This window comes from Balaenoptera physalus (assembly GCF_965194825.1).
Source record: "Balaenoptera physalus genome assembly, chromosome: 2".
NCBI classification, from domain to species: domain Eukaryota; kingdom Metazoa; phylum Chordata; class Mammalia; order Artiodactyla; family Balaenopteridae; genus Balaenoptera; species Balaenoptera physalus.
Window position 1 is genome coordinate 49607652 of NC_138883.1, and position 19798 is coordinate 49627449.

General features: G+C 42.1%; 1 long non-coding RNA gene across 4 annotated transcripts in view; it reads left to right on the top strand.

Moving 5' to 3' along the window:
- The window catches only part of LOC309654449, a 42121-nt gene that overhangs the window by 7215 nt on the left and 15108 nt on the right, over nt 1-19798 (top strand). For 3 of the 4 annotated variants that reach the window (XR_014260253.1, XR_014260254.1, XR_014260256.1), the window contains exon 3: nt 6346-6661. This is a non-coding gene — a long non-coding RNA (uncharacterized lncRNA). The remainder of the gene's footprint in view (nt 1-6345; nt 6662-19798) is intronic. The other variant, XR_014260255.1, reaches the window with a different exon arrangement.

Here is a 19798-nt window from a genome sequence, read left to right on the forward strand (position 1 = left end):
CCAGCAGTCACAAATGACTTAGCAAACACCAGCTCATTAATCCAGACGTGAGTGTGAGTAGTATTGTGAGGTGGCCTGAGAAACAATTTTTAAGCAGAAAGGCTATAGTGTTTAACAGGCAACCCTATAGTCTTGCACTATAGGAATTAAGAATCCTTGTGTCTGACGTTACTTGTCCAGTTTGGAACAAAATATCATGCACGCAGGCTACCTGTATCCCCAGCACCTAGCATAACACCTGGCACAGAGCAGGGGCTCATAAGTAAATGAAGGAGTAATTGAATAATTGCAAAACTTGAATCTATCTGTACAGCAGCCAGTCCAGTGCCACACAATTCCGATCTTCCCATCGCATGTATTCTCGATAGGCCCCTCTGGCATCCTCTGATTCAAATCTATAAAATTCTGAACTGCATGATGATACGAAGGAAGAATCCAAGACTGGAAGGTCTACTGTGGAAGCCGTCGCAGGGTCCACTGCCTTGTTCTCACCTTCCCCACCCGGAGCCAACTTCCCAGCTCAGTGTAGCCATCATGCCCTGCACTACCTTTGACCCATCTGAGGATTCGACAGGTATTGCTTCTCTTGTGCGATCCCACTCAACGAGCATTCATCAAATGCCAACTGCACGTATTACACCCTGCTAGGTACTGTGGGGGAGAGCAGAAATATAAGATCAGGCCCCTGATCTCAAGAACTAACATTATAGTTAGGAAGACTCTTCATTGATTCTATAGACATTTTGAGCATATGTGCTTAGTACCATTCTAAGTGCCTGGGATTCAGTGTTGACAAGACAAATATCTTCCTTGCTCCCATGATACTGACATTCTAGAGGGGGAAGACAAAAAAAAAACAATCATACAAACAAATAAATACATGACAAAAATTCAGATAAGTGCTACCAAAATGAAATCAGGTCATAGAGAAACTATTTTATCTGAGATCTTAGTGACAAGACTTGAGAGCAGACTTCCAACCAGAGGAAATAGTAAGTTCAAAGTCACCCAGGTGAGAACACGAACTTGAGTGTTCAAGACCCAGCCAGAAGCCCAGGGACAATGGGAAGAGATAGGAGACAAAGTGGGGTAGGCAGGGGCCAGCTCACAGAGGTTGTATCCTTTGCTACTCGAAGTGTGGTCCACGGACCAGCAGCATTAGCATCACCTGGGAGTTTGTTTAAAATGACCCCCAGGGCTTCCCTGGTGGTGCAGTGGTTGAGAATCTGCCTGCCAATGCAGGGGACACGGGTTCGAGCCCTGGTCTGGGAGGATCCCACATGCCGCGGAGCAACTGGGCCCGTGAGCCACAACTGCTGAGCCTGCGCGTCTGGAGCCTGTGCCCCGCAACAAGGGGGGGTGCGGCAGTGAGAGGCCTGCGCACCGCGATGAAGAGTGGCTCCCACACCACGATGAAGAGTGGCCCCCGCTTGCCACAACTAGAGAAAGCCCTTGCACGAAATGAAGACCTAACACAGCCAAAAAAAAAAAAAATCCTTCCCTCTACTTTAAATTAAAAAAAAAAAAATTTATAAAATGACCCCCAATCTCAATTTCCTTTCTTTTACAGCCAAAGGACTATCAGCTTTTAGATGGCATATATCTGCCTGCAATAAAGACCACTTCTCCAAACCTCCCTTGCAGATAGTTGTGGCTATGTGACATAAAGGGAGTGATAGATATGACTTCTGGAAATGTCCCTAAAGGGCATGTTTTCTTCTTTCCTGCTATCTGGATACAAATTTAAAGGCTACTTCTCCAGCAGCTATCTTGGACCATGAAATGTCTTTGAGGATGGAAGCTACCCAAGGCCAAACAGCAAGCAGAGAGCCCATGTCCCTGCCCTGAAAAGGCCTTACCAGCCCTGAACTGACTACCTGTCAAACTCCTGAATATAAGAAAATAAGAAACTTCCATTTTCCTTAAGCCACTGGTTTTTTGGATTTTTCTGTTACTTCCAGCTGAACTCAATCCTAACTAATTCACACTCTTTATCATTATTTCTCTTATAGAACTGTACATTTCCCCCAACCTTTAAGTAAAATCAATAATCCAAGAAGATATACTACATTTATCCTGTAGCTTCAAAAAACTCCCACTAAGCCCTGACCCACCCCCGCTCCTCTACGGTCACACATACAGCAATCGAAGCACCATGGTCCCAGCTGGACGGTGGCAGGGAGGGTGGACACAGCAGAGGTCACTGGCAAAGGCAAGGGCACAAGGCCAAAGGTCAGCTTGAGCTCCAGGTCATCTGCTGCTTCCCTCCTGAGGACACTGAGGGAAATGGACCCCTCCAGGCTGAGCTGCTAAGCCTCAAGTCTTGGTGGCATTGGCCCGCCTACTCTGAAACGTCTAAAATTGTTAAACAATCAACAGATCTCTTGCTCTGTTGAAGCAACTTCAACCTAGACTGATAAAACACTTCACACCAGGTCTCTATACAGAGAAAAAGCCTAATATTTGAAAAGCTGGCGGACTGACCAACTGATTCTCTTCAATGGCAGTTCAGTAGGCAGCTCCATCAACAGCCCCCAGAGCCACCTCTGTTAAAGACACAATTAAAACAGTGTGCTTAAATGCAAATGCAATCTCAAGACATTCCCTCTGGCACTCACATTCAATCAAAGATAGTTAACCCAGAGCTTCTTCTATATAGAAATTCTGGAGCCTCTGCTGCCGGAGTTCCCTGCTGCCTTTGCAAGACATTGCCTGGCACCTTGTCTCTTACAGTTAAATGTCTACAGATGCACCAAAACCGTATATCACTGGAGATACAGGATAGATTTTGGCCAGAGCAATTTAAATGGCCCAGAAACATTGGACTTGTATCTCAGTTTGTATCCCATAGTTTCTGCCTTCCCCTCCAGGGAGGTAAAGCTGATTTTGACCTTAGTTCACAGGATCGGTGAGTGAAGGAATTACAAAACGATGAACCTTCCACCAAGAGCTCTTTTTTCAGTAATCCTGGCTGCCCATTCAGATCATGCCTTTCACAACTTTCCTTTGGGAGTAGACATGGGGTTGGGTCTAAGAGAATCTGTGTGTCCTAGGTGGGCACTGAATTTGACCAAACTTGTTTGACTGTTTTGAAGGAGGTAAAAGCTGAGCCCACTCCCTCAGAGCTATTCCTGGATTGAACAGTGAACGATCAGTAAGATTCATAGATATGCACTCAGGAACCACAGAAGGCTGCTTTAGCAGGTGACTTTGGGAAGTGACACCAAGGCTGCCATTGCAGTATAGGAAGATTCCGGGATGAGCATTGGGAGCAAGTGGCCATCTCCTCCATGCAGGTTGAGGAGGAGACTATTGCAACCTTTCTGCAAAAGGTAGCAGCCTCTTAATCTATTCAGGACGGAAGGCATTTTCCAAATTCCACCCACGGCAACATGATATTCTTTATGGCCCTAGTTTCTATGAGGCAAGAAGCAACTCAGATACACGACATAAATGAACCAGAAGCAGGAAGAACTGGTGCTTAATACAAACCCACAGAGACAGCCTAGTCCACATCAAAATGGGGATCCAGTCTCTCCACTGAAGACAAAGGTACCAGGTGAGCACAGGGAGGTTGCACTTTGATGTGTGTTTGTTTGAGCCCTGTATCAGAAATTATCTCACATCGGAGGCTCTTTATGCAAACTTTCAATCATCCTGAATATAGGATTTCTATTGAATGCTATAAAATAAATCTAATGCACATCAATAAATAAATCATGTGGTTTCTCTGGAAAGGGGTATCCTTAGTAGGACTTATATCGCTAATATAATCATAAGCACTCCCTCTAAGGATTAAATTTATCCCTTCAGCAAAGGCACAATGAATTAAAAAACAGAGAGAGAGAGAGAGACTATATAATGATGTCTTCCAAAATGAAAGACTTGTTGGAAACTCACCTGGGTTATACAGCTCTCACTAACAAGCTAGAACATTGCTTTAATTCTGTACCGTTAATTGCCATGGGATCAAACCGACTGGTGGAGGGTTTCCACCATCTACTTGCACAACAGAAAATTGTGTTGTGATGTTTAGATAAGACACGCGGGGGCAGCAGTGAGCTGATGAGGAGACATAGCAATGGTGACACTTTTGAACCACAAAATTTGACTCTAGACATTGAGATGCTGCCAAGCTCTATTTAAAATCATTTAAACCAAACAGAAACACTTTTTTTTAACTTTAAAATTAAATATTAGAAGAATTTACTCTCCTGGCATATGTTTTCAGCTTCCCACTAGTGCTTAATATTTGTCCTTACTTCCCAAACGTCTTTGCTTTTTCAATTGACAATGATCTTTTTCAATCCATTTAGGAGTTTGATCATTTTAAAGCTGAGAAACTCCCTCCTGACCAGTCCAAGTTGAAGCCCGGGGGGCGGAGCAAGATATCCCAACGTCGGGGGCACAGAAAGCAAGCCCTGGGTGGTGCGGAAGGCCACAAGGCCTGCCTGCGTGGAGAGCCCACCGTGGCCCGGCACTGACGTCGCAGAGCAAGCTGGTGGCAAGGGCTCCTTTTTAAGTAGGGGAATGCGGCGGCACTTCCTCTTCTTCTCCAAGGACAGGTTCGTTTCATCCCCACCTATCTGAAACCAAAAGAACAAGGATCAGTACCGGGTTCGCTTTCACTGCTGGAAGGAGATTTTGTAAACAAAGGTACCCCAGCCAATCCACCATCATACCCCAAAACGGGGTGGCAGTGAGACAGGCCTGTAAGCAAAGCCAGAGATTGCAGGCGTGTTTACTGAGGGCGGGCTGGTCCTCCCGAAGGCGGCGTTGGGGAATGGTGGGGGGAGGGGGGAGGGGGGAGGAGGGTCTGGGCTCTTACCCACGTGGCCCCAGAACAGCCTGGCCAGGAACCGCCAGGACAGCCCCTCTCGCTATGCCCGACAGGAGGCCTTTGGCAGGCTGTCAGGCCGGGTTTTATTTTTAGGCTCAGCCGGGGCTGCCCTCCTGCTCTGGGGCTTCCCCCTCGCACAGCTGTTGCTTCTGCTTTCCAAAGCCCAAGCCTACAGGTGTTGTGCTTCCCCTTGCCTTTGGCCGTCACAGGTTGGAAGAGTGATGGTAGCTTTAAAGGGGAGTGGGGGGGAAAGGTTGCAGGGGGCCAAGATTCCTGCTCCCCAGCCCGGCCTTGCAGCAGTCAGCCCTCCATCCTCCCCTGAGGATCTCCAATCCAGGCATATCTAAACCAAACCATGGGGACTTCCCTGGTGGTCCCGTGGTAAAGAATCCACCTTGCAATGCAGGGGATGCCGGTCCGATCCCTGGTCAGGGAACTAAGATCCCACATGCCTGCAGGGCAACTAAGATCGCCGGCCACAACTACTGAGCCCACATGCACTGGAGCCTGCTCGCCACAACTAGAGAAGAGAAAACCCGCACGTCACAACTAGAGAGAAGCCCACGCCACAATGAAAGATTCCCACATACCGCAACTAAGACCCAACGCAGCCAAAACTAAATAAAATAAAAATAATAAAATAAATAATAAATAAACCTTAAACAAAAATAAATAAATAAACCAAACGATCTCAGGCCCAGGCAAGGCGGCCTCATCTTCTTGAGCATCCTGAGATGCCAGGCCCTTCTCACTACTCTGAGTCTGGGGCATTTCACCTGGTTCTCACCTGCTGAGAAGCCAACAGGAAGAGCAGAACCCGGACTCAGACCCCAAAGCCTGCTTCCCCTCTGCTCCCACACCACAAGCCTTCTCAGATAAAAAGGGTTCCTTGTACGTGTTCTATTTTCAATAGTTTCTTTCTTCCACTATTAGAAGGGGGGGAAAAAAGCATGTTTATTGCAGTATTTCCATCCAGTATCTCTCTGGGCAAATCTAGACCTATTTTACGATTCTGCTTTTCTGAGCATGGTTGCAGCCCTGGAGACATGTGACTGCCTGTGTCCCTGTGTGTATGTTAAAATCTGCACGGAAGCAGAGGTTACCTATGGGGAGTAGGACTGGGGGACGAGGCTATTTTGCGTTCTTATTTTCTACCCTTCTGTACTACTGTCTAATCTTTTCCCAAGAAGTGAATTATTTTGTAATGCTCAAAAAGAAAAGAATGAAGACAGCTCTAACTGCAGTCAGGGCCGTTGCCATGTTGGCCGATGCCCTCAGGCAGGACTCCACCCAGTAGGGTTTTCTCTTCTGTTCTTAAAAATACGCTTAAATTCTTGCTCCTCCTGTTGAAGTCCCCTTTGTTAAGAGTGTTAAACGGCTCTGGTGTCCCTAGACACCCATTTCCTGAGAGCAGGCTGAGGGCTTCCTTCCTCCCCGCCCCACCCCCCCCCAGCATTCCGCACACCCCTCCCACCCATACACTACTTTTTCCCTTTCTTTTTCAGAGACTCGATGCTATCAGGCCCCAGAATTGGCCAGGAAAGGTCTCAACACAGACAGGATCACTCAGAAAAACAGGAAGATAAGTCTGTGTGTTGTACAATACTTTGAAAAGCAAATTGTCAGGAGAGAGGAAGAGAGCCGGCTCTTCTTTAACTCTTTGTCCTTTGATTTGTATTTGCTCTTTAATGCATTCAGCCTCCAAACGCTTGCTGAACAGCTGCCCTGTGCCTGGCTCTAGACAGTTCCTGGGTTAGAAGGGAAGGAGCCACGGTCCCTGCAGGGGGGACCACACATTCTCGAGCAGAACAAAGGTAAGTGGTGAGTTTTGGTGAGACAAGCAGGCGGGGGGCGCCATAGGGCCCAGGGCCCAGCACCGCCCAGCCCTGGTCGTGCAAGTTTCCAGGACCGGGAAATGCCCGAGCTGAGTGTTAAAGGACCAGCTGGAGAAGCAGAGAACAGGAGGGAGGATGTTCCCTGTGAAGGAAAAGTGAAATAATAACAAGGTCCCTCTGCTATTGAGCTTTTAGGTACACCGTGGCCCTGCTATGAACCTTTCACATGTATATCACTTAGGTCTCACAACCCTGCGAGACAAGTACTCCTGTGGCTGCATTTTAAAGCTGAGGTCCCTGAGACACAGAAGGGTGGAGGGATTTTTCAAAAGCCGTGAAGTGTGGGGCGGTGGAGCCAGGATTTGAACTGAGGCTCCAGAGCCCTCACCTCTAAACCTCGGTAACCTTGGGTAACTCAAGAAGTGAGGCGGAGGTCCTGCCCCTGCCTAAGTTCCACAGCTGACCCCCGACCCCCGCCTAAACTCCGCCCCCATAACCAATACTTTCTTTTCTTTTCTTTTTTCCTCTTTTAGATTGGGGTTCTTTTTTACCTTGTTGATTCATTGTTGTTGATTCTTCTATATTTTTATTTTTCCTAATAAATCTTTTACTTTTCTAATTTCATTTTATTCTTTATACTTTGTTAGTGATCTCTCCATTGGCTTTTTTCCTTCCCCCCCACCGATATTTTTTTCTTTTCTATGTTGTGGTTTTATTTTACCTTGTTGCAGTCGTTTCAATTATAGTTTTATTTTTCCTAATATATATTTTCTCTTTCTAATTTTATTTTGGTTTTCTTCTTTGATATTGTACTGCTCCTTTTTTTTTTTTCTTCCTTTTTTTTTTTTTTTTTTAACCGCGCCGCAAAGCTTGTGGGATCTTGGTTCCCAGGCCGGAGGTTGGGCCCAAGCTCCTGTGGTGGGAGCTCTGAGTCCAAACCACTGGACTAACAGAGACCCTCAGACCCCAGGGTATATCAGTCAGAGTGAGGCCTCCTGGAGGTCCTCATCTCAGCACCAAGACCCAGCTCTATCCAACTGCCTGCAAACTCCAGTGCTGGACATCTCAGGCCAAACAGCCAGTAAGACAGGAATACAGCACCACCCATCAAAAAAAAAAATTGAAACGACAAAAAAAATTGTTACAGATGAAGGAGCAAGGTAAAAACCTACAAGACCAAATAAATGAAGATGAAATAGGCAAACTACCTGAAAAAAAATTCAGAGTAATGATAGTAGAGATGATCCAAAATCTCAGAAACAGCATGGAGAAAATACAGGAAACATTTAACAAGGATCTAGAACTAAAGAGCAAACAAACAGTGATGAACAACACAATTACTGAAATTAAAAATACTCTAGAAGGAATCAATAACGGAATAACTGAGGCAGAAAAATGTGCTGGAAGATAAAATGGTGGAAATAACTTCCAGGGAGCAGAATAAAGAAGAAAGAATGAAAAGAATTGAGGACAGTCTCAGTGACCTCTGGGACAACACTAAATGCACCAACATTCGAATTATAGGGGTCCCAGAAAAAGAAGAAAAAAGAAAGGGTCTGAGAATATATTTGAAGAGATTATAGTCGAAAACTTCCCTAACAAGGGAAAGGAAATAGTCAATCAAGTCCAGGAAGCACAGAGAGTCCCATACAGGATAAACCCAAAGAGACACAAGCCAACACACATATTAATCAAATTATCAAAAATTAAATACAAAGAAAAAATACTAAAAGCAACAAGGGAAAAGCAACAAATGACACACAAGGGAATCCCCATAAGGTTAACAGCTAATCTTTCAGTAGAAACTCTGCAAGCCAGAAGGGAATGTCAGGACATATTTAAAGTGATGAAAGGGAAAAACCTACAACCAAGATTACTCTACCCAGCAATGATCTCATTCAAATTCAATGGAGAAATTAAAACCTTTACAGATAAACAAAAGTTAAGAGAATTCAGCAACACCAAACCAGCTTTACAACAAATGCTAAAGGAACTTCTCTAGGCAGGAAACACAAGAGAAGGAAAAGACCTACAATAACAAACCCAAAACAATTCAGAAAATGGTAATAGGAACATACATACCACTAATTACCATAAATGTAAATGGATTAAATGCTCCAACCAAAAGACACAGACTGGCTGAATGGATACAAAAACATGAGCCGTATGTGTGCAGTCTACAAGAGACCCACTTCAGACCCAGAGACACATACACACTGAAAGTGAGGGGATGGAAAAAGATATCCCATGCAAATGGGAATCAAAAGAAAGCTGGAGTAGCAATTCTCATATCAGACAAAATAGACTTTAAAATAAAGACTATTACAAGAGACAAAGAAGGACACTACATAATGATCAAGGGATCAGTCCAAAAAGAATATATAGCAATTGTAAATATTTATGCACCCAACATAGGAGCACCACAATACACAAGGCAAATGCTAACAGCCATAAAAGGGGAAATCGACAGTAACACAATAATAGTAGAGGACTTTAACACCCCACTTTCACCAATGGACAGATCATCCAAAATGAAAATAAATAGGGAAACACAACTTTAAATGACACATTAAACAAGATGGACTTAATTGATATTTATAGGACGTTCCATCCAAAAACAACAGAATACACTTTCTTCTCAAGTGCTCATGGAACATTCTCTAGGATAGACCATATCTTGGGTCACAAATCAAGCCTTGGTAAATTTAAGAAAATTGAAATAGTATCAAGTATCTTTTCCAACCACAGCACTGTGAAACTGGATATCAATTACAAGAAAAAAACTGTAAAAAATGCAAGCACATGGAAGCTAAACAATACACTGCTAAATAACCAAGACATCAATGAAGAAATCAAAGAGGAAATCAGAAAATACCTAGAAACAAATGACAATGAAAACACGATGACCCAAAACCTATGGGATGCAGCAAAAGCAGTTCTAAGAGGGAAGTTTATAGCAATACAGTCCTACCTCAAGAAACAAGAAACATCTCAAATAAACAACCTAACTTTACACCTAAAGCAATTAGAGAAAGAAGGAGAAAAAAAACCCAAAGTTAGCAGAAGGAAAGAAATCGTAAAGATCAGATCAGAAATAAATGAAAAAGAAATGAAAGAAACAATAGCAAAGATCAATAAAACTAAAGGCTGGTTCTTTGAGAAGATAAACAAAATTGATAAACCATTAGCCAGACTCATAAAGAAAAAAAGGGAGAAGACTCAGATCAACAGAATTAGAAATGAAAAAGGAGAAGTAACAACTGACACTGCAGAAATACAAAGGATCATGAGAGATTACTACAAGCAACTGTATGCCAATAAAATGGACAACCTGGAAGAAATGGACAAATTCTTAGAAAAGCACAACCTTCCAAGACTGAACCAGGAAGAAATAGAAAATATAAACAGACCAATCACAAGCACTGAAATTGAAACTGTGATTAAAAATCTTCCAACAAACAAAAACCCAGGACCAGAAGGCTTCACAGGCAAATTCTATCAAACATTTAGAGAAGAGCTAACACCTATCCTTCTCAAACTCTTCCAAAATATAGCAGAGGGAGGAACACTCCCAAACTCATTCTATGAGGCCACCATCACCCTGATACCAAAAACAGACAATGTCACAAAAAAAGAAAACTACAGACCAATATCTTTGATGAACATAGATGCAAAAATCCTCAACAAAATACTAACAAACAGAATCCAACAGCACATTAAAATGATCATACACCATGATCAAGTGGGGTTTATCCCAGGAATGCAAGGATTCTTCAATATATGCAAATCAATCAATGTGATACACCATATTAACAAACTGAAGGAGAAAAACCATATGATCATCTCAATAGATGCAGAAAAAGCTTTCGACAAAATTCAACACCCATTTATGATAAAAACTCTCCAGAAAGTAAGCATAGAGGGAAGCTACCTCAACATAATAAAGGCCATATATGACAAACCCACAGCCAACATTGTTCTCAATGGAGAAAACTGAAACCATTACCTCTAAGATCAGGAACAAGACAAGGTTGCCCACTCTCACAACTATTATTCAACATAGTTTTGGAAGTTTTGGCCACAGCAATCAGAGAAGAAAAAGAAATTAAAGGAATCCAAACTGGAAAAGAAGAAGTAAAACTGTCACTGTTTGCAGGTGACATGATGCTATACATAGAGAATCCTAAAGACTCTACCAGAAAACTACTAGAGCTAATCAAGGAATCTGGTAGAGCAGTAGGATACAAAAATTAATGCACAGAAATCTCTTTCATTCCTATACACTCATGATGAAAAATCTGAAAGAGAAATTAAGGAAACACTCCCATTTACCACTGCAATGAAAAGAATAAAATACCTAGGAATAAACCTACCTAAGGAGACAAAGGACCTGTATGCAGAAAACCATGACACTGATGAAAGATATTAAAGATGATACAGACAGATACTATGTTCTTGGATTGGAAGAATCAACATTGTGAAAATGACTATACTATCCAAAGCAATCTACAGATTCAATGCAATCCCTATCAAACTACCAAAGGCATTTTTCACAGAACTAGAACAAAAAGTTGCACAATTTATATGGAAACACAAAAGACCCCGAATAGCCAAAGCAATCTTGAGAAAGAAAAATGGAGCTGGAGGAATCAGGCTTCCAGACTTCAGACTATACTACAAAGTTACAGTAATCAAGACAGTATGGTACTGGCACAAAAACAGAAATATAGATCAATGGAACAGGATAGAAAGCCCAGAGGTAAACCCACACACATATGGTCACCTTATTTTTGATAAAGGAGGCAAGAATATACAATGGAGAAAAGACAGCCTCTTCAATAAGTGGTGCTGGGAAAACCAGACAGCTACATGTAAAAGAATGAAATTAGAACACTTCCTAACACCATACACAAAAAGGAACTCAAAATGGATTAAAGACTTAAATCTAAGGCCAGACACTATAAAACTCTTAGAGGAAAACATAGGCAGAACACTCTATGACATAAATCACAGCAAGATCCTTTTTGACCCACCTCCTAGAGAAATGGAAATAAAAACAAAAATAAATAAATGGGACCAAATGAAACTTCAAAGCTTTTGCACAGCAAAGGAAACCATAAACAAGATGAAAAGACAACCTTCAGAATGGGAGAAAATATTTGCAAACAAAGAAACTGACAAAGGATTAATCTCCAAAATATACAAGCAGCTCATGCGGCTTAATATCAAAAAAACAAACAACCCAGTCCAAAAACGGGCAGAAGGCCTTAATAGACATTTCTCCAAAGATATAGATTGCCAACAAACACATGAAAAGATGCTCAACATCACTAATCATTAGAGAAATGCAAATCAAAACTACAATGATGTATCACCTCACACCAGTCAGAATGGCCATCATCAAAAAATCTACAAACAGTAAATGCTGGAGAGGGTGTGGAGAAAAGGGAGCCCTCTTGCACTGTTGGTGGAAATGGAGAACTATGGGGAACAGTATGGAGGTTCCTTAAAAAACTAAAAATAGAACTACCATATGACCCAGCATTCCCACTACTGGGCATATACCCTGAGAAAACCATAATTCAAAAAGATAACATGTACCACAATGTTCATTGCAGCTCTATTTACAATAGGCAGGACATGGAAGCAACCTAAGTGTCCATTGACAGATGAATGAATAAAGAAGATGTGGCAGATATATACAATGGAATATCATTCAGCCATTAAAAGGAATGAAATTGAGTTATTTGTAGTGAGGTGGGTGTACCTAGAGTCTGTCATACAGAGTGAAGTAAGTCAGAAAGAGAAAAACAAATACCGTATGCTAACACATATATATGGAATCTAAAAAAAAAATGGTTCTGATGAACCTAGGGGAAGGACACGAATAAAGACACAGACATAGAGAATGGACTTGAAGACCCAGGGAGGGGGAAGGGTAAGCTGGGACGAAGTAAGAGAGACATATATACACTACCAAATGTAAAATAGATAGCTAGTGGGAAGCAGCTGCATAGCACAGGGAGATCAGCTCGGTGCTTTGCGACCACCTAGAGGGGTGGGATAATGAGTGTGAGAGGGAGATGCAAGAGGGAGGGAATATGGGCATATACAAATGCATATAGCTGATTCACTTTGGTATACAGCAGAAACTAACACAACACTGTGAAGCAATTATACTCCAATAAAGATGTTAAGAAGAAAATAAAAAAGTAAAGTGAGGTGGGGCTGGAAGACAGAGTTGCAGGAGCTGTGTTGGCAAGATGGGCAGAAGTTTCACAATGCTAAGGATCAGATCAGATTTGGGTTCTAGATAGATCTGTGCTCCTGGAAGAAGGATTGAGGAGGCCAGGCTCTGTTCGCAGTGAGGTGGCTGTTGTATTAATCTGAAGGAGAAAGGAGAATGTCGAGGCTGGTGGAGAGGGTGGTCAAGCTGAGCTCTACTGAGGAGATGACGCCAGGTCCACGATGGAGTGTGGAGTGGGGAGCCGTGATGCTGGGCACCCAGCTTAGGTGACTGGGTGGAGGCGGGCTCTCCTTGAGTATGCGGCGCACATGGCAGGAAGAACAGGCTTGGAAGGGGAGGAGTCAGGTCGGGTGCCTGTGGGGTTCCATGTGGACAGAGTTGGGTCAGTGGCAGGAGGAATGGAAAAGAGGAGGCTAGAGCCAGACATCATTTTAAAGCAGGTGTTCATCAACCAGGGTGGAACTCAGGGGTCTGTAACCTTTTATGGGAAAAACATTACATCTTTATTTTCACTTTTCTCTTACTGAAATTTATCATATTCTTCAATTATTAATGTGAGAAAATTGCTCTGGTAACATTAGCATAATCTATGGCTTTGTCCCCAATAGAAATCACAGATTTTTGTATCACATTTCAGTTATTACAGATTTCTCCGAGTATCATTAAATCTATGACTAGTTTAAAATGATGGTAATTAGACCTGACACTGGAATGAGTAGTTAATATTATATTAGTGTTATTACATGTATTATTATATCAAAGCTTTTTATAATTTTGGAAACTGTATTTCAAAAAAATGATGTCCTTTGCATTAAAATATTTTTTTCAGTTTATTTTCCATTATAGGTTATTATAAGATATTGAATATAATTACCTGTGCTATACAGTAAATCCTTGTTGCTTATCTATTTCATGCATAGTAGTTTGTATCTGTTCATTCCATACTCCTAATTTATCCCTCCTCTCTCCCTTTCCCCTTTGGTAATGATAAGTTTGTTTTCAATGTCTGTGTGTCTGTTTCAGTTTTGTATATAGATTCATTTGTATTGTTTTTTAGATTCCACATTTAAGTGATATCATATAATATGTGTCTTTGTCTGACTTACTTCACTAAGTATAATATTCTCTAGGTCCATGCATGTTGCTGCAAATGGCAAAATTTCACCCTTCTAAGGGTGGAATAATATTCCACTGTGTATATATACCATATTTTCTTAAGTCAGTTGTCTATTGATGGGCACTTGAGTTGTTTCTATGTATTGGCTATTGTAAATAGTGCTGCTATGAACATCGGGATGCAGGTATCTTTTTGAATTAGAGTTTTCATCTTTTCTGGATATGTACCCAGGAGTGGGATTGCTGGATCATATTTTTAGCTTCTTAAGGAACCTCCATACTATTTTCCATAGTGGTTGCACCAGTTTACATTCCACCAACAGTGCAGGAGGGTTCCCTTTTCTCCACACCCTCTCCAGCATTTATTGTTTGTAGATTTTTTGATGATAGCCATTCTGACCGGTGTGAGGTGATGCCTCATTGTAGTTTTGATTTGCATTTCTCTAATAATTAGTGATGTTGAGTATCTTTTCATGTGCCTCTTAGCCATCTGTGTGTCTTCTTTGGAAAAATGTCTATTTAGGTCTTCTGCCCATTTATTGATTGGGTTGTTTGTGTTTTCAATATTGAGTTGTATGAGCAGTTTGTATATTTTGGATATTAACCCCTTGTCAGTCACATCATTTGTAAGTATTTCTCATAGGTTGTCTTTTCATTTTGTTTCTGGTTTCCTTTGCTGTGCAAAAGCAGTTAAGTGTGAATAGGTCCCATTTGTCTATTTTTGCTTTTATTTCTTCTGATAAAAGAAAAGTAAGAGAGACTGGTCTAAGAAAATATTGCTGTGATTATGTCAGGGAATGTTTTGCCCATGTTCTCTTCTAGGAGTTTTATGGTATCATGTCTTATAATTAGGTCTTTAAACCATTTTGAGTTTATTTTTGTATATGGTGTGAGGGAGTGTTCTAATTCCATTGAGTTACATGTAGTTGTCTAGCTTCCCCAAAACCACTTACTGAAGAAACTATCTTTTCTCCATTGTATATTCTTGCCTCCTTTGCCATAGATTAATTGACGGTAGATATATGGGTTTATTTCTGGGTTCTCTATTCTGTTCCACTAATCTATGTGTCTGTTTTTGTGCCAATACCACACTGTTTTGATTACTGTAACTTTGTACTATAGTCTGAAGTTTGGAAGGGTTATGCCTCCAGCTTTGTTTTTTTCCTCACTTTGCATTTTGGTTATCCATTAAAAAACATTACTCTGAGGAGCAATCCAAAGTCTTTACCATATTGCCAAGAGGTTTAATGATGAAAAAATTTTAGGAACACCTGACTTAAAGCTAAAATAAATAATGCTTGTTAATGATCAGAGAGGAGGAGTGAGGGGGAAGGAGGAAAACAAGGAGACTCCAAGAATACCTGGCTGAGTGACTGGGTGATTGATGGTGACACCTCCCACCACAAAGAACAAGGAGGGAGGAGACGTTTGGAGAGGATGATGATGAAAGTTTTCATTTGTGAAGATGCTGGGTATGAGAAGCCCATAGTACAAGCAGTTGGAGCTGTCAGGTGGAGAGTGGGAAATATGGCTACAGAGTTCAGGAGTAACCATGGGAACAGAAATCTCATTTCAGAGTCAATGGCATAGACTCATTACAAAATAAGCAAGCATATCCCTCTCAACTACTATGATTGAATAGCCAAAAGAAGAGAAAGAACTCAACATGAAAAAAAAAAAAGAATAAACAAGCATATCCAGGCAGAATATGTGTGAGACAGTATCTAAGGGAACTGAGGAGGGAGAGGGGGTGGCAAAAGAGAGCAAGATCAAGTGGTCAGAATGGAGGGAGGAGAACTGACTTGGGGAGCCAGGGCAGAAAGGATGCAGGAAAGAGTGGTGTCAACATTGTCAGACGCAGCAAGAGGCCAAACTGGACTCAGACTATTCAGAGGCCACAGAGTCAGGCAGTGGTGACTCTACGGGACAGTTCCCCGAAGCTGCAAGGAACCAGATCTCAGAGAATTGAGGAATGAGGATGTAGGAGCCATATATATGGGCTTCTCTTTCAAGACATTTAGTTGGAGGGGGAGGAATAGGGGGAGGAGTTGGGAAGCCTCTGAGAAAGAGGTAGGCAGGGAGTGGTGTGGCCAGAATCAAGGGATGACATTTTTGAGCATGTCTGTGGTCTGACAGGGAAGACCCAGTGGAGAGGAAGAGCTTGGCCATCCAAGGGTGGGGAGGTCAGTGGAGAGACAGAATCCTGAGGGGGTTGGGTGGGGTGGGGGAGGAGACCAGGGGCCACGAGGGCACAGGTGGATGGAAGGAGTAGGGCCATCTGTTCCTCTTCCGTGAGAGGAGATATTGACTATAACAGAACGTACAGCTGAGTCTGGATGAGATGAGAAGAAACAAAGGCATTCCCTCATTCCTGTTTCCTCCAGACAGAAGTGGATCCACGGCTTGTGGACCTGAAATGTGTACAGTTTGTGGGGAGGGCCTGTTTACAAAAAAGAACACAAAATTCACCAAATCAAAAGTAGGAACAAAGTAAACATTTATTTAGAATGAGAAAAGAAATCACACAAATTATACATTTTTTAAAAACAAATACCACAAACCCTATAAAATTCAGAAAACAATATGGTTTATAGTTATCAACTGGCACACTTCTGCAATACTTTTTTTCCCTATATATTTGGCTATAAACTCTGATCATCTCTATGACAATACTTGTGTAATATTTCCTAAGGAGAGAGTAGAAGGATAATTCAATATTTCTTCTAATGTGGTTGGTTGAATTTGTTTTTTTAATATTGACTGGTGGGATACGTAAAGCTTGCATCTTCACACACAGACTTACCTGCTGTTTGTAGTACTGCTATAGGATTCTGCTCTGCAAATTCAGGAATTATAATTCTATCTAACCGAATTCCCATTAAAAAAGAAAAAAAAAACACCTGCATAATGTATGTTTTAGCTGACTCAGGCTACTATAACAAAATACCATAGACCTAGTGGCTTAAAGAATAGACGTTTATTTCTCACAGTTCTGGAGGCTGGGAATTCTGAGATCAGGGTACTAGCATAGTTGAGTTCTGGTGAGAGGCCTCTCCCTGGTTTGCAGATGACTGCCTACTTGCTGTGTCCTCACATGGCTGAGAGAAAGAAAGCAAGCTCCCTGGTATCTTCTTATAAGGTCACTAATTCCATCATGAGGACCCCATCCTCATGACCTCATCTAGATCTAACGACCTCCCAGAGGCCCCATCTCCAAATACGATCACATTGTAGGTTAGGGCTTCAGCATATGAATTGAGGGGGGACAAGTATTCAGTTCATAACAGTGCATTACTAATTAATTAATGCTGCATTATCTAGTATGTTCCTGACAGGGAAAAACTTCTGTTTTGACTATGTCCTGAGAACCAAATCCTCTACTTATTTTATATATAAGAGGATTACAAGAACTTTCCACAGACTAACTTCTGGCTTTGTACATTTCAAACCCTGTTTCCCCCTCTATCCCCACACCCCTGCTGCCAGCCTCTAATGGGACACATTCCTATCACCATGTCCTGCTCTGCACGGATGGCACAGCAGGTGGTAGGAATCCTGGGAGCTTCTTCTACACCAGGATGACCAGCAATAACTGAGATCAATATGGAAGCGACCAAACCACATAGATGTTCCCCACTAAACCCCAACTAATGTCTTCAACTTCCTCTCCACTGGATCCCCAAATGCCAACAGCTGCTTCCAGGCTACCTGACACAAGGGGAACATACGGAAACAGACAGCATCTTAACCAATTGCTATTAAAATATCTTACTTTTGCAAACTTGACAAAAGCACCACATGAACACAGTGCTAGGGCCTCTCTCAGGGCTCAGGAAGTGACGGGCTTTCCCTTCATGGTGAACCTATTTCTGCCTCTAGTGCACAGGCTGTGAATGGGAGGGTAGGAGCAGTGGTGAGACAACTATATAAAATAAAATCGTTGACAATTATGTAGTGCTTACCAGGGGAAATGCTATGTGTTTATTAAGTCCTTTAATCCTCATAACAACCCTATGATGTTTGCACTATGAAATTCTTCATTTTACGGGCTGGGAAACTGAGTCACAGAGAGGTTAGGTAACTTGCCCAGGGTCACACATGTAGTGAGTGCCAGACCTCGGATTTGAACCCAGGCAGCCTGGCTCATGCTTGCACCTCGTGCACAGAGCAGCCTCTCCGCAGCGCACCTCCCAGCTTGCACAACCACTCCAGGACTCTGCAGTCCCACCTGTCACTTTCTGACATAGTATAATTTTACTGATTTGCTTATTTTCTGTCCCTTGCTACTAAAGTATAGACTCTATGAGGACAGAGTTGTTTATTTTGTTCACTGCTGCATCCCCAGCACCTAAAACACTGTTTGGCACACAGTAGCTCTGTAGCTCTGTATTTTGTGATCATCTTAAACTCTTTAATACTCCTCTAAACTCTTTAATAACTCCAAGAGGTGATTTGTAAAGTGCAAAAGAAAACAAGAATAAGAGGAAACACAAACAAATGGGGAAATTTTGGCTCACATGAAATCCATGGGGAGAAAATGAACTTCATATATTATGAATAAGAAGTTGGCGCCGTTCTAAGTGTAATTCATGTTATCCAGTCCTACATGTCTCAGATCGGGTAGATTATACAGGGAACCACCTAGGAATGATCAAAGAACTCCAGATGGTCTTGTGCACTCAGTTGAGGTTTGAAATCAAAATTTGTGTCAGCACCTGACTGCATAATTATGCATTATGTGATCTTCTCTTGTAATGCTCAAGGGCCAAAGAAAACAGGCGGATGGGTGGATGCAAGACTGAGGATTTGTTGATTGGCTGTGCCAGCACGTCAAAGGAGTAGGGGGGTTGTGTCTGATGAGGAGAGTACCCTTAAAGTGTCCTTAAATCCAAGAGGGCTGGGGGCTGTTATACAGGCAGATTGAAGGCCGATGCCTTGGTAAGACTGAAGATGGGTGGGATGAAGATGGAGGGGAAGGAAGGGTATAGGGTTGAGGTCAGAGTGGAATTTCAAAGTTCAGGATTTCAGAGGTGAAGTAGTTCTAGGTGATGACAAGGTCTTGTAACAGGATAGGAGATATTGATGGCAACTGAGCAGAGCTCTCAGATGAGTCATAGGACATGAGAAAATTTGATATTATGTGGGTTAGGCACTGATGCATACATTTATCATCTTGGGTGATGATTTGGAAACTGCAAAGCCAGCTTTAAATATCACATGATGTTTAAGTATCACATTCTCCAATAGTCACCTTTTGCTTGAAAATACTTTACTTATAATAACTCTAAAATAACAATCCTCCCCAAGTGAACAAACCAGGATTTTAGCATCATTTCAATTCAGTAGGTTCATAATGTTGGGGGCTGTGAGTTTTGCTTGCTGAAGGTTTGATTCTTTTTTTTCCTTTATATTTATTTATTTATTTATTTATTTATTTATTTATTTATTTATTTATTTGGCTGCGCTGGGTCTTAGTTGCAGCACGCAGAATCTCCTTTGCGGCATGAGGGCTCTTTAGCTGCAGCGGGCGGGATCTAGTTCCTTGACCTGGGATGGAACCCGGGCCCCCTGCATTGGGAGGGTGGAGTCTTAACCACTGCACCATCAGGGAAGTCCCTGAAGGTTTGATTCTGTTCAAAGAATAACTTGCAGATAAACACACACCAAAGGAGTGCCACTTTATAGCTCCAGATTAAAGTCCATTTTGAGATGATACTGAAGAATCCATATTTTATTTGGTGCTACACACATCATAAAAGA